At 45.8% G+C, this 12,116-nt stretch overlaps 1 protein-coding gene across 27 annotated transcripts in view; it reads left to right on the top strand.

Moving 5' to 3' along the window:
* Positions 1–12,116, top strand: part of LOC139750871 (one cut domain family member 2-like) — a 636,939-nt gene that overhangs the window by 352,319 nt on the left and 272,504 nt on the right. The gene's annotated exons all lie outside the window — the stretch shown is intronic.

The following is a 12,116-nucleotide window of genomic DNA, read 5'->3' as shown; positions in this document are numbered from 1 at the left end:
GTCTCCCGCGTTAGCGAGGTAGCGCAAGGAAACAGACGAAGGAATGGCCCAACCCACCCACATACACATGTATATACATACATGTCCACACACGCAAATATACATACCTATACATCTCAACGTATACATATATATACACTCACAGACATATACATATATACACATGTACATAATTCATACTGTCTGCCGTTATTCATTCCCATCGCCACCCCGCCACACATGAAATAACAACCCCCTCCCCCCTCATGTGTGCGAGGTAGCGCTAGGAAGACAACAAAGGCCCCATTCGTTCACACTCAGTCTCTAGCTGTCATGTAATAATGCACCGAAACCATAGCTCCCTTTCCACATCCAGACCCCACAGAACTTTCCATGGTTTACCCCAGACGCTTCACATGCCCTGGTTCAATCCATTGACAGCACGTCGACCCCGGTATACCACATCGTTCCAATTCATTCTATTCCTTGCACGCCTTTCACCTTCCTGCATGTTCAGGCCCCGATCCCTCAAAATCTTTCTCACTCGATCTTTCCACCTCCAATTTGGTCTCCCACTTCTCCTCGTTCCCTCCACCTCTGACACATATATCCTCTTGGTCAATCTTTCCTCACTCATTCTCTCCATGTGACGAAACCATTTCAAAACACATATACATATACATACGTATACTTATACATAACTGCATATGCACACACACATACACACACACACACACACACACACACATATATATATATATATATATATATATATATATATATATATATATATATATATATATATATATATATATATATATATATGTATGTATACATATTATTTATTACACTTAATCGCTGTTTCCCGCGTCAGAGAGGTAGCGCCAGGAAACAGACGAAGAAATGGCTTATCCACTCATATACACTTATATATATACATAGACGCCCATACACGCACATATACATACCTATACTTATACATAACTACATATACAAATATACATACATATACACACATGTACATGTTCATACTTGCTTGCCTTCATCCTATCCCGGCGCTACCCCGCCCCACAGGAAACAGCATCGCTACCTCCTGCATCAGCTAGGTAGCGCCAGGAAAACAGACAAAGAGGTCGCATTCGTTCACACTCAGTCTCTATCTATCATGTGTAATGCACCGAAACCACAGCTCCCTATCCACATGCAGGCCCCATACACCTTTCCATGGTTTACCCTATACGTTTCACATGCCCTGGTTCAGTCCAGGACGAAGACCAACTGCCGGGTGTCAGAATCAGGTGTTGTGTAGGTGGTGTGTGCGTTGAGTGTGTGTGTACGCCGGCCTAAGGCGCTCACGAGGGACGAGGGAAAGTACAGACAGGACTGGCCATGTGGTGCTCCACCCATAGTGCTGTCATGCCATGCCTGTGTGTGGAGACGTGGCGGATATACAGCGAGGACAGAATCATGAGCAGGGGTGACATGTGGTATGGACACTGTATACTGAGGTATACAGTTTACACTGGACGTGGAGGAGGAGGATTAAATGACGTATTAAGATGCGTTGATGTAGAGGTCTGATAAGGGTGTAAGGTTTCCAGTGTACCGTAATCCGTTTCACAACTAATGAAGAAGGTTTGTAGGAATACTTGGAGGGAGAGAATTTGTGATGCCCTAAAAGTCTTTTTAGTTACACTCAAGAAGGAGCCAGTAAGACGATGATAGGCCGGTGAGGGACTGCGGGAAGCAGTATAATGGAAAATAAGAAGTATAAGACCATCCCAGGTTCATCGAAGGCCGCAAACAAACAGTGGTATACGATGTATGTTCTGGATGTCTGGCCATGCACTGTGCGCAGACAGGGCAAGGTCTGGCCATGCACTGTGTGCAGACAGGGCAAGGTATGGCCATGCACTGTGGGCAGACAGGGCGAGGTCTGGCCATGCAGTGTGGGCAGACAGGGCGAGGTCTGGCCATGCAGTGTGGGCAGACAGGGCAAGGTCTGGCCATGCAGTGTGGGCAGACAGGGCAAGGTCTGGCCATGCACTGTGGGCAGACAGGGCGAGGTCTGGCCATGCACTGTGTGCAGACAGGGCGAGGTCTGGCCATGCACTGTGTGCAGACAGGGCAAGGTCTGGCCATGCACTGTGGGCAGACAGGGCGAGGTCTGGCCATGCAGTGTGGGCAGACAGGGCAAGGTCTGGCCATGCAGTGTGGGCAGACAGGGCAAGGTCTGGCCATGCACTGTGGGCAGACAGGGCGAGGTCTGGCCATGCACTGTGGGCAGACAGGGCGAGGTCTGGCCAAAACGATCACTGATCAGAAAGCTGACATGCGTCGTCATAAGACATCGAATGCCCTTACCATCCACATAAACAAGTATGGACACTTACCAGGGTAACATGGAGCTGATACAATGCGTAAAGTATACGGTTAACAAACTAGGAAAGCCTGGGAAGCAGCACACATGGGAGAAGTGACCAACAACCGTGACGGTTTCCTACGGTGGGCAAAACCGTGATTATGGTGGTGACCAAACTGTGGGGCTACAGAGCCGGCAGGCTTAGGGGGTCGGCCTCCAGCGACGTTAGAGAATGACCTACGGGGACATGTATAATGGTGTGTCTCTGAACCTCACTCAGTCCTCCTGATGATGGCTCCTGTGCATGACGAATCGTTTAAGAAATAAGTTCAAAAGTGCTGGCTGTGTTTACTCACCACCCCAGTCCACGTACTGCTCATAATGAATCACACACACACACACACACACATACACACACATATATATATATATATATATATATATATATATATATATATATATATATATATATATATATATATATATTGGAAAGGATCACAATTTTGAGCGTGATCAAGTATATTCCTAAGAGTCCACGGGGAAAATGTAACACGATAAGTTCCCAAGTGCACTCTCGTGTAATAATCACATTATCAGGGGAGACACAAGAGAGAAATATAACAGTCAGTTGATATACAACGAAGAGACGAAGCTAGGACGTCCTAGTTACGTCTCTTCGTTGTATATCGACTGGCTGTTATATTTCTCTTGTGTCTCCCCTGATGTGATTATTACACGAAAGTGCACTTGGAAACTTATCGTGTTTCATTTTCCCCGTGGATTCTTAGGAATATATATATATATATATATATATATATATATATATATATATATATATATATATATATATATATATATATATATATATATATATATGCTGTGCAGTTGACATAGATTGTTTAGGGAGAGGACAAAGGCGAATGACAAAAATGATTCCTGGTATTAGAAACCTGACTTATGAAGAAAAGTTAAAAAGACTTAATTTACACTTAAGAGGAGGAGGGCTAGAGGGGATATGACTGAAGTTTATGAATGAGTGAAGGGCATTAATAATGGTAACGTGAATAAAGTTATTAAGAATGGCGCCACCGGATAGGACAAGAAATAATGGATTTGAACTAAAAAACAAAAGAATCTGGTCAGATATGAGTAAATATTGGTTCAGGATTAGTGTATCAGATTTATGGAACAAGTTGTCAAGTACAGTAGTGGAAGCTACGTGGGTCTTTAGGTGGCTTTAAACGAAGGTTGGATGATGTGTTTATGGGTTCAGGAGGTTGGTTGTGTGGTGGACAGACTCAGGACCTGCCTAGCATGGGCCAGGAGGCATCCTGCAGTCCTCACGTCTTCTGTATGTATGTATAGGTGTTGCCAGAGTTCTCCTACATATGGTTATGTCGCGAAGGAGAATTCACCTTTGGCGAGGTTGTATTGACGTTACTGAACAGAAAGAGTTTAGTGCCGTCGAGGAACTTCCTGCTTTAAAGGAACCCATCATTACCCTGTGTCTGATTGTTGCGCAGCCTTGACGGTGCAGCAGCCCCATAAAAGGGGTCTCAGTGTTTATATATATATATATATATATATATATATATATATATATATATATATATATATATATATATATATATATATATGCTTGTTTGACGCTTTCTGCACGAGCGAGTCAGCGTTAGGGCTAGACGAAGGACTGCTTCATTCGCTCAGGTCAACTGTCTCGTATAATGAACCGAAACCACAGTACCCTATCCACAGCCAAGCCACACCGACTTCTCCGAACTTTCCTCTGACCGCTCCATATGCCCTGGTTCAGCCCATTGACTGCACATCGCCCCCAGCTTATCGTATAGCTCCTTTCGCTCTATCCCGCGCACGCCTTACACCCTCCTGCATGCTCCGGCCCCTGCGCACTCAAAGCTTTTTTCACTCCATTCTTCCTTCTCTTCCTTAGTTTCACCCTTCTCCGTGTTCCTTCCACTGCCGATTTGTATATCCTCCTCACTCATCCTCTCCATATGTCCAAACCATTCTAGCACACCCTCTCCACCTCACTCATACATACTCCTTTTATTTCAACACTTCCCACTTATCCTATCACCTCTCACCATACCACATACTGCTCACAACAATGTAATGTCTGTCAAATCCCACCTATTCCGAATATATATATATATATATATATATATATATATATATATATATATATATATATATATATATAGATAGATAGATAGATAGATAGATAGATAGATATACAGTTTCAGAACCTCTATTATGTGTCGTATACAACTTGGAGGCTGAACGGGGATGATGGACACCCTTGGAGCGAGAAGTTCCTGAACGAGACTGTACACCTTGCTGTCCACTGAGGATGGTACAACCTTCGCAGAAGTTGACTCGTAGTGTAACCAGGTGCAGGCAGGTGCACCTGGTTACACTAGCACCAACACTTCCCACTAGAGACACTAGCACCAACAAAACACACGCATACGCAAGTGACCTGACAGTCACCGAACCACCGCCCTCTCTCACCTCAGGCTCGAACTCCAGCCCCATCCATCAGAAACCACACTACCCAGACACACACGAGTCACACTCCCTAGACAAACACAAGTCACACTCCCTAGACAAACACGAGTCACACTCCCTAGACATATACGAGTCACACTCCCTAGAGAAACACGAGTCACACTCCCTAGACATATACGAGTCACACTCCCTAGACATATACGAGTCACACTCCCTAGACAAACACGAGTCACACTCCCTAGACAAACACGAGTCACACTCCCTAGACATATACGAGTCACACTCCCTTGACAAACACGAGTCACACTCCCTAGACATATACGAGTCACACTCCCTAGACAAACACGAGTCACACTCCCTAGACATATACGAGTCACACTCCCTAGACATATACGAGTCACACTCCCTAGACAAACACGAGTCACACTCCCTAGACAAACACGAGTCACACTCCCTAGACATATACGAGTCACACTCCCTAGACAAACACGAGTCACACTCCCTAGACATATACGAGTCACACTCCCTAGACAAACACGAGTCACACTCCCTAGACATATACGAGTCACACTCCCTAGACATATACGAGTCACACTCCCTAGACAAACACGAGTCACACTCCCTAGACAAACACGAGTCACACTCCCTAGACATATACGAGTCACACTCCCTACACATATACGAGTCATACTTTCACGTCTACGCTCTGGACATCTCCCATCCCTACATTACTACGAACACCGATTCATCACATCCCAGAACCCCTCATGCCCACTGAACAGCTATGGTGAAGCCACGGAACACTTACTGCTCAAGCTGCCAGGCACTCTGCCTCTCCCCATATAGAGATGCATACAACAACACTGTTATCACCCGTGATCCCGCCTGGTTCCTGAGCGCTGTGGAAGGTTTATAAAGATAGAACGGACTCCTAGGGCAGGCAACTAATGTTATCAAAATTACTACTACTATTACTACTGCTACTACTACTACTGCTACTACTACTACTACTACTACTACTACTACTACTACTACTACTACTACTACTACTGTTACTACTACTACGACTCCTTTTTTTCTCTCTCTCATATATGTATACAGTACATGAATTATCCCTTTGACAGCAGGATTCGAACCGCTACCAGCTTTATGCAAGGCTATGCTATAACATCTCCAGCCTGTACACAAATGGTAACGTTTTGAATCCTTCTGAGTGGAGGATGTTGTATGTCCTGTAGAAGTGTACGTTATGATATGCATATATATATATATATATATATATATATATATATATATATATATATATATATATATATATATATATATATACCTATGAGTCCATGGGGAAAATGAAGCACGATAAATTCCCAAGTGCACTTTCGTGAAATATTCACATTATCATGGGAGACACAAGAGAGAAATATAAGTCAGTTGATATACATCGAAGAGACGAAGCTAGGACGCCATTTATCAAATGGCGTCCTAGCTTCGTCTCTTCGATATATATCAACTGACTTATATTTCTCTCTTGTGTCTCCCCTGATAATGTGAATATTTCACGAAAGTGCACTTGGGAATTTGTCGTGTTTCATTTTCCCCATGGACTCATAGGAATATCTTGATCACGCGCAAAATTGTGACCCTTTCCAATATATATATATATATATATATATATATATATATATATATATATATATATATATATATATATATATATTAAAGACATGTTTGCTATTTTCCTCGTGAACGAGTTAGCATCACGAACAGATGATAGAGCCTTGGAGGGAAAAATCTTCACTTAGCTCCTTACTCTACCCTCGTTTTGGAAAGTATTAAAGGAGGGAGGATTTCCAGCCACCTGCTCCCACCCAACTTAGTCGCCTTCTACGACATGCAGGGAAAACGTGGGCAGTATATATATATATATATATATATATATATATATATATATATATATATATATATATATATATATATATATATTCCAGGTGCTTATCAGCTGTATTTCTTATGATACAAACTGTATCGATAGATACAGTTTGAATGCATGAATCCTAAATAAGCCTCGTTTAAGATATCTTTTGTTGTGGTTGAATGACAACACGACACTGAGCGCGTGCCTCCTCAACTGGGGTCTGTACTGGGGTCATCATCATACACCAGGGTGTCTGGTGCCACATCCAGCTGGTACGATGATGGGGGTCAGAGACGTGACAGTGACGTGACTGACCGAGCCAGGTGTGTGGCATAGCTCGAGTCAGAGATCGTGACTGACCGAGCCAGGTGTGTGGCATAGCTCGAGTCAGAGATCGTGACTGACCGAGCCAGGTGTGTGGCATAGCTCGAGTCAGAGATCGTGACTGACCGTGCCAGGTGTGTGGCATAGCTTGAGTCAGAGATCGTGACTGACCGAGCCAGGTGTGTGGCATGACCATCGCAGCGTCACAATGGCAGCCACCAGTCGAGCCAGCCTCCCATGCCTGTCCTCCACCCAGACGGGGTCGTCTGTGGTAACCCCCACTCATCCCCTCCACTACTGGTGCAGAGCAACGTGGCACTCACGGGTCTCCCTGGTGCACGGCAGCTCCCTGGGTTGGTAATGGCCCCAGTACCACACACCTGCTGGAGTGCCTCGTGTACAGCAGTACCTGTGGTGGACAGAGTACTAGATACATAAAGGTCAATATCTGCAACATCCCAAGTTAATGTGATGGATTTCAAGCGTCGTATTCCTGGTCTTGTAAGTTTATCAGGAAGTTAACTGATAAGTGTGACCCCAGAGTGACCCCAGGTGGTAGACCTTCTACAACACAGGACTAGAGAGATCATCATAAAGCTATGCCAGTTATCCCTACTATCTTTGTGATAGAAGTGCTTGCTGAGAACTTACATAACTGCCGGGGTTAGCGGCGTGATGTCTAGATGGCACCGAACACAAGAGCTGGCCAGAGTCCACAGGAGCCAGAGAGCAGAGGGAGGAGTGAGGGCTGGCCAGAGTCCACAGGAGCCAGAGAGCAGAGGGAGGAGTGAGGGCTGGCCAGAGCCCTCAGGAGCCAGAGAGCAGAGGGAGGAGTGAGGGCTGGCCAGAGTCCCTCAGGAGCCAGAGAGCAGAGGGAGGAGTGAGGGCTGGCCAGAGCCCTCAGGAGCCAGAGAGCAGAGGGAGGAGTGAGGGCTGGTCAGAGCCCCCATGAACCAGAGAGCAGAGGGAGGAGTGAGGGCTGGCCAGAGCCCTCAGGAGCCAGAGAGCAGAGGGAGCAGTGAGGGCTGGCCAGAGCCCTCAGGAGCCAGAGAGCAGAGGGAGGAGTGAGGGCTGGCCAGAGCCCTCAGGAGCCAGAGAGCAGAGGGAGGAGTGAGGGCTGGCCAGAGCCCCAGGAACCAGAGAGCAGAGGGAGGAGTGAGGGCTGGCCAGAGCCCTCAGGAGCCAGAGAGCAGAGGGAGGAGTGAGGGCTGGCCAGAGCCCTCAGGAGCCAGAGAGCAGAGGGAGGAGTGAGGGCTGGCCAGAGCCCCCAACAAAGGTACTTGCGGGTCTGTGTGGCTGGCTGGCCTGCCCTCCGCCGGTCCTCCAGCAAGGCTGCGGCGCGACACCAGCCACACATACAGACAGATGACCAGATATTATGGTAACCATCATGTGAATAATAAGTATAGAAAATGATACTAATGAAGGTGATGGTAATACTAATGATGATAATGATTATAGTAATAATTGTTGTTACTTATAAAAGATTTTGGAAACAAAATATCAAATGTAATCCGATTTTCGTTTATTAGTTATTATATATTTTTATCCCTGGAAATGGAGATTAATCACATGATACATTTTTGTACGCGATTCCATGAATTACATTCTAGATATATGATGATGAAGGATTACTTTTACCTGGGGATGACATTCTTAGTGCGTGCGTACGTGCGTGTTTTGTTAATGTCACACTCCAACACAGAATGTAATCCTTGTGTAATCTCCGTAGTCTTTCAAGGACGGAATTTCTCTCGTAATTATATTTCTGATCGTTAATAGAAACAATTACCTTTTGCATTTCTGAGTTGAACATTTTGGGGTTTGCTTTATCTTAACGTAATCTGACTTTATGCTTGTTTTCTATATTGTGATTCTTAACCCAAGACCGTTTTCTGTAATGTGATTCGTAATCCATTTTTGTATTGTGATTCGTAATCCAAGACCGTTTTCTGTAATGTGATTCGTAATCCAAGACCATTTCTGTATTGTGATTCGTAATAAACCGTTTTCTGTAGTGTGATTCGTAACCCAGGTCCGTTTTCTGTATCCAGGGATTTGTTTTGGTGATTTGCATGTTTCTTGTAAAGTTATTTGGGTTTTGTTGCATTTTAGGATAATATTAAATAGTTTAGGAATCTATCAGTGGATGTAGAATTTTTTTTTTACCCATTTAGATATTCTATTCTGTTCAATGAATTTTTCTTGCGCAGTTGTTGTTGTTAAATGTTTGGCGGGATTTTGGTTGTGATGATAATAGTTTTAACCATTTCTTGACTGTATTCTGGGAATGTATATTATATATATTTAGGATTTTAATGTTGTTTGGAAGAAGGTGGGTTGTGGTGGACTATACATGGGTGACCCTGATTGTTGGTTCGCTAGGTTGTAGTAGGCTGTATGTAGGTGGGTAACTGGTTGTTACCTGGTTAGGTTGTAGTGGTCGGTAGGTGGGTGAGCCTAGTTGTTGGCTCGCTAGGTTGTAGTAGGTTGTGTATTGTATAATTTCCTGCGTTTATTGATCATTGTGTTTTCTTAACTACGTTTTCTGTCACGGACAGACCCTCGTCCGTCCGTGGTTGTGGTCCGTTGCTTTCATAGTCTGTTGGTCCTTTGTCGTTATTTACCCGTCCGTCCATCCGTCCGTCCGTCCGTCGTCATGCGACCTACTATTATGGTCGTGCATACCTGTCGTCCCGGCGTCCTGTGCACGACCATTGTAGTCATCGCTGTCGTCCGTCGCTATCACCGTCGTCTTCACTCTGTCCGTCGTCGTACATCGTACGTCGTCGCCTTCGTGCGTCGTTGTCATCGTCGTCGTCGTACGTCGTGGTCATCGTCGTACGCCGTCATACGTCGTCGCCGTCGTACGTTGTCGTCGTCGTCCCCGTCGTGATCGTATGTCGTCGGCGTCGTGGTCGTGGTCGTACGTCGTCTGTCAGTTTGTTGTCGTCGTGGTCGTCAGTGTGGCTGTGGTGGCGACGCGTCGCCGTGTATCAGGCAGATGGGCAACGTTCGTGCGCCCTGCCCTGCGTTCGTGTGCCCGTTCGTGAGTGTGACAGGGAACTGGTTCGTAATGGCCACCCGGGCCACACTACCTGGCCATCATGACGGTCATGGCCAAGTGGCCAGCCCAGTCTCATGGCCAACCCTCCCGGGATTACTTTATGATAAACAAATTACTTTTCTCTTATGATGGGTGATTATTTTTGAAAATGGGGATTACTTTTCTTTCCGTGTATGATCGAGGGATTACTTTTGTTTTTTATTACAGGGATTACTTTTGTGTATGATCAGGAATTACTTTCTTCTGATGAAAGGGTTACTTTCGTGTGGGACTGAGGATTACTTTTTTAATGATCGACGATTACTTTTTTCTCGTGATTACTTTCTGTTAGACCACGGGAGATTACTTCAGCCCGTAATAAACAAACTTTTTTTTTTTTTTTTTGCAAAGAATCAGGGATTACTTTTGGTTCTTTCGAGCGGATTACCTCTGGTGTGGTTTATGGGATTACATTTTGCTAGGATCACGTCGTCGTATTTTGTGTTCAACCAGGATTTGCTGTAGCCTGAGCTCGGATTACTTTGCCTGGAATCAGGGATTGCTTTTCCTAGTCTCGAGGGATTACTTTTGCTTGGGATGGAGGGATTATATTTGCGTGGGGTCGATGGATTACTCTCGTAGGTTTGAGACATGACTTTTTGATTGGGCTAAAGTGATTACTTTTGCCAGAGTTCGAAGGATTACTTTGACTCTGACTCAAGGGATTATTTTTCTCCGGGGGCTTGAGGGATTACCTTAGCGCTTGATTGATCTCTGAATCGAAAGATTTTGATCTAAAGAAATTAATCAGTATTTAGTTTATTATTGTATTATTATTATTACTACTACCACTATCATTATTAATAACATTATCGTTATTATTATAATTATTATAATTATCATTATCATTAATATCAGTTGACCTTTTTTTTTTAAGTGATTACTTTGGCTGCGACCTAAGAGTTACTTTTGCTTGCACTGTGATAATTACTTTATGCCTGGCTTTTCAGGAGTTTATTTTGTGGCCTTAATGAACGCTGGTGGTCTGAGTGGTAGGGGAGGAGTGAAGGCTGGTGGTCTGAGTGGTAGGGGAAGGGTGAAGGCTGGTGGTCTTAGTGGTGGGGTAGGTGTGAGGGCTGGTGGTCTGAGTGGTAGGGGAAGGGTGAAGGCTGGTGGTCTGAGTGGTAGGGGAAGGGTGAAGGCTGGTGGTCTGAGTGGTAGGGGAAGGGTGAAGGCTGGTGGTCTGAGTGGTAGGGGAAGGGTGAAGGCTGGTGGTCTGAGTGGTAGGGGAGGAGTGAAGGCTGGTGGTCTGAGTGGTAGGGGAGGAGTGAAGGCTGGTGGTCTGAGTGGTAGGGGAAGGGTGAAGGCTGGTGGTCTAAGTGGTATGGGATGGGTGAGGGCTGGTGGTCTGAGTGGTAGGGGAGGTGTGAAGGCTGGTGGTCTGAGTGGTAGGGGAAGGGTGAAGGCTGGTGGTCTGAGTGGTAGGGGAAGGGTGAAGGCTGGTGGTCTGAGTGGTAGGGGAAGGGTGAAGGCTGGTGGTCTGAGTGGTAGGGGAGGAGTGAAGGCTGGTGGTCTGAGTGGTAGGGGAAGGGTGAAGGCTGGTGGTCTGAGTGGTAGGGGAGGAGTGAAGGCTGGTGGTCTGAGTGGTAGGGGAGGGGTGAAGGCTGGTGGTCTGAGTGGTAGGGGAGGAGTGAAGGCTGGTGGTCTGAGTGGTAGGGGAAGGGTGAAGGCTGGTGGTCTGAGTGGTAGGGGAGGAGTGAAGGCTGGTGGTCTGAGTGGTAGGGGAGGAGTGAAGGCTGGTGGTCTGAGTGGTAGGGGAGGAGTGAAGGCTGGTGGTCTGAGTGGTAGGGGAGGAGTGAAGGCTGGTGGTCTGAGTGGTAGGGGAATGGGTAAGGGCTGGTGGTCTAGGAGGTAGGGGAAGGGATGGGAGCTGGTGTTTTGCGTAGTAGGGGATGGGTGAG

The sequence above is a fragment of the Panulirus ornatus genome, chromosome 10 (genome assembly GCF_036320965.1).
Source record: "Panulirus ornatus isolate Po-2019 chromosome 10, ASM3632096v1, whole genome shotgun sequence".
NCBI classification, from domain to species: domain Eukaryota; kingdom Metazoa; phylum Arthropoda; class Malacostraca; order Decapoda; family Palinuridae; genus Panulirus; species Panulirus ornatus.
Note: the sequence above shows the minus strand (reverse complement) of the source record. Positions and strands in the feature narration are given on the sequence as shown.